General features: G+C 41.6%; 1 non-coding gene across 1 annotated transcript; it reads right to left on the reverse strand.

Moving 5' to 3' along the window:
- Positions 1–1,021: 1,021 nt before the first annotated feature.
- TRNAV-AAC (transfer RNA valine (anticodon AAC)) lies at positions 1,022–1,094 on the reverse strand. The gene has a single exon. It is a non-coding gene; the product is annotated as a tRNA-Val (tRNA).
- Positions 1,095–3,796: the final 2,702 nt, after the last annotated feature.

Here is a 3,796-nt window from a genome sequence, read left to right on the forward strand (position 1 = left end):
GTTCTTGTAGCTTAAATAATGTCTATGTGACTATAACTATCTAATTTGTATCTGCAGTCTAGACTACTCCATTAAACTACAGGCTTGTAGATTCAACTCATTGCTTAGCATTACACTTGAGGGTTTTATACTAGGCATCTAAAAGTTAGCATGTCTAAAACAGGATGCCCAATATTTCTCTAATATTACTGGTACATCCTGGCGTCCCCATTTCAGATAATGGCAACTCCATCCTTCCAGGTTGTCAGCAAAACATCTCAAAGTCATAATTGATTCTACTTCCCCTCCTCACATCCATTTTCGCAGGAATGTCTCGTGACTTTATCTTTAAAATATATCTAGATTGTGACTACTCCTCACCAACTCGACTGCCACCGTCCTGTCCAAGCCACAGTTATTTCTGATATGTAGCATGATGAGAGAGACTTAGATCTCCCTGCTTCCATTCTTTTCTCCAAACAAAAAATTCTCCACAGAGTTGGCGGAGGGGCTGTTTAAAACACTCAAGTCATGTAAAGTTACTTCCCTGCTTAAAATCCAATGTCTCCTCATTTTATCAGAGTAGAGGCCAAAGTCCTTAAAGAAATGATCAGCTGCACTTGATCTCTCCCTTCCATTCTGTTTCCTCTCTGACTCCGGGAGCCACTCTCCACTCGACTGTTTCTCCTGCAGTTACAGTTGGCTTCTTGATCCTCCTTGCATTCATCAACCACACTTTTGTGTCGGGGAGATTCATTCTCTGTTCCTACCCATAAGGGATAGGAACAGCGCCTATGAGGATGGACAGCGACCACAGCGAAGGGCAGGATCTTCTCTAAGCCAACGGAATGGATAGCACATGATTGCTTGTTAAGGGAGGTGAGGGAGCAAGTCTGAGCTCCGGTCTTGCACTGTAATTCTTGTAATTGAAAGTCCCCGGCGGTAAAGTGAGCACAAAGATTTGGTAGTTGGTGGAAATGTGAGAGATTCAGATAGAACATTTCTAGACCAAAATTCAGAATTTTCGGGAAAATGTAGCAGTTGTTTCCGCCCGGTCTCGAACCGGGGACCTTTCGCGTGTTAGGCGAACGTGATAACCACTACACTACGGAAACCTGTCTTCCTCATGTTCCTTTACCTTTTTTAATGAGTTATGATGAACCTTAAATTTACTCTTTTCTTCACGAGATTTTCTTAGTTGAGGCGCTATCTTTCCTTCTACACTTTCCGATTGTTAGAATCAATAATATCTAAACTCGTTAACTTATAGCCAGGCCAATGCTACTCCCAGAGCCCCGTTAGTTTACAGACAGCAGGCAGGGAAATCTTAGGCAGACTCTGGGGAAATTTTATTTCAAGAAATTTCTTGATATCTTCTATTCAATTTCTCTGACTGTGTAACGTGCTCTGATCTTCATCTCTCCCTGACTGAAATTCATCCTTTAGGAGCTAAAACCAACTGGCAGAGCTTAGGGGACTTCCTCGGGTCATGGTTGAAGCCTGAGGGGCAGACGGTGGGGTGGCGGACTGTGCCCAGCTGTCTGTCAGGCGAGGGTAGTGGGGTGGCTGGGAAGTTTGTGGAAGTGGAATCTGGCGAGTAAGTCCAGTAGACGTCAAACGAACTTCTCTCTTCTCTTCTGCATCACTCACGTTTACTCCTCTGGAACGTGTCAACTCGGTGTGCAGTGTCTGTTAACGTCTTATAGCTGGAAGATCACCTTTGTGACTTACCTGACTCTCCTTTGTTATTCACTCCATTTCAGCTATCCTAGGTCACTGTCCTTACACTGCACACTGCAAGCGATCTGCCTTCTATTAGGTTCTAAGGCTGATCCCCTGCGAAGGTGCTCAGTAGTGAAAACGTGTTTGTCCCCAAAGTGGTCGTGAGAAGCTAGTCACAGGAAAGAGGCTTCTGGACCTTTGAGAAAGGTCACAGCCTGGCCCTCTTTTGTGGCCACTAAAATGTGACCTGATGGAAATATTGTGAGTGGTGGAGGAGAGAGGCATGTTCCTCTCCTCTATTAGCGCAATCTCTAGCTGCACCTTTTTTGCTCTGAAATAAGATCAGCAAGATAAAGAGCTATTATATTTAAGGCATATGTGTGTTTGTTAAGCTTTCTCAGCAATTTGGTTTGATGCTTATTTTAAAGAAACCATTGAATAGCCCAGTCCCATTTTGTGCACTGGAGGTATCCAATGCCCTAAAGAAACTGACAAACAGAAGGAGGGAAGGGGGACCTAAGCTGATCATAATGAGAATTTTGTACATATAAATTTAACTACAATAAGATTTCTGCATGGAGTGACAGCTATAAAAGTCACAGGGTTGTCTTACATGGCAACAGAAAAGGGGCATCCCCTCCAGTCTTAACGGTCAGGAAATACTTGCTAGCGGAATTGATGTGACTTAGCTGATGAAAAAAAATGTGAGGTGGTTGAAGAGCTTTGAATGGAGAGAGGATTCCTGCATTGGGGTGAACACGGAACTGAAGGTGAAAGCAGTGTGAGGAGCTCCAATTGTAGGTTTGAATCAGAGTGTGTCTTTATTTATTCCTTTCCTCATGGAAATTTATTCCCCTGAGAGTAAGTAAAATAGCAGGTGCTGGATCAGGGGGAGAAGGGAAGGCCTTCCACAGCATGGAATTTAGATTTAATCTGGATGGGATGGGTGGGAAAGAATTGACTGTTCAAAGAAGAACAGGGCATTTTCCATTTCCGTTCAAGGACCTTTTGGCTTTTGTGTAAACAACGAATGAAGAGGGCCAATATTTTATGGTAATATTTAGAAGCATTCATAACATTTGAAAGAACTGTATAGCGAACACCATATACATATTTACTTATTGGAGATTGGTCCTCACTTTCTTTGCTGAGGACTTCTGCTTAAAAGATAATATTTCCCTGACAATTTCCCTTGCCCCTGGGATGAATCTATTACTTGGCATTGCTTCCAGAGCAATCTCCAAGTACTAGCCTTTGTGAAATGTTGGGGGTCACTGAAAAGCCATCTTTTTCAGGGTACATTGGACTCACTTTCTTTTGAGCACCTAGGGTTGCAGTGTACCAAATGTTGTTCTCTGTTCCCTAAGGAGTAAATGACCTCATAGACCCTTTTCTTTTTGAAGCTGAATGGCCACAAGAATTGAAAGTTTATCAGACAGGACATTGACTTGAGTGTTCTTTTCCTTATGCTGGTAGCCTGTCAGGATCTCGGTAGTGAGATTCATTCAAACGTCCACTTTTAACACTCCTAAATGAGACACATTCCTGAGCTTTAAAAATGAAAGACAGAGCCAGCATTCAGGTAAACGTGTACAACAAGAATAAGGAGCCTGGATGGGTTTGGGGAAGTTTAAAATCAAGGCAGAAAAAATTAATTCATTAAGACCAATTACCAGGGAGCAAATACACAGACACACACACACACACACACATATATACACATATATACACATATATATAAACATGTATACGTGATTCCCACACTACGTATTTATTATAGTTTCATGCATATATTGGCAGCTTCCTCATGCATAAATATCTCAGCTTAGCTTTGTGAACAATATCTAGGGGATCAAATTTTGCCAATCCTGAGGAAAGGCAGGTGATAAAAAAGAGTTCTGCTAAGTGTGGTTACAATTTTCCTCAAAGAAAATCATGTTTAATCACCGTCTACTATTTGCTCCAAATGAAAATATAAGTTCCAAGAAGAAAGGAATACTTTGTTTGTTGTGTTCACTACTTTATTCTCAGCTACTTAACAATCTGTGTCTTATAATAGGAATTCAATTAATATTCCTTGAACAAATGAATGGAT

This window comes from Equus asinus, chromosome 8 (assembly GCF_041296235.1).
Source record: "Equus asinus isolate D_3611 breed Donkey chromosome 8, EquAss-T2T_v2, whole genome shotgun sequence".
Classification (NCBI taxonomy): domain Eukaryota; kingdom Metazoa; phylum Chordata; class Mammalia; order Perissodactyla; family Equidae; genus Equus; species Equus asinus.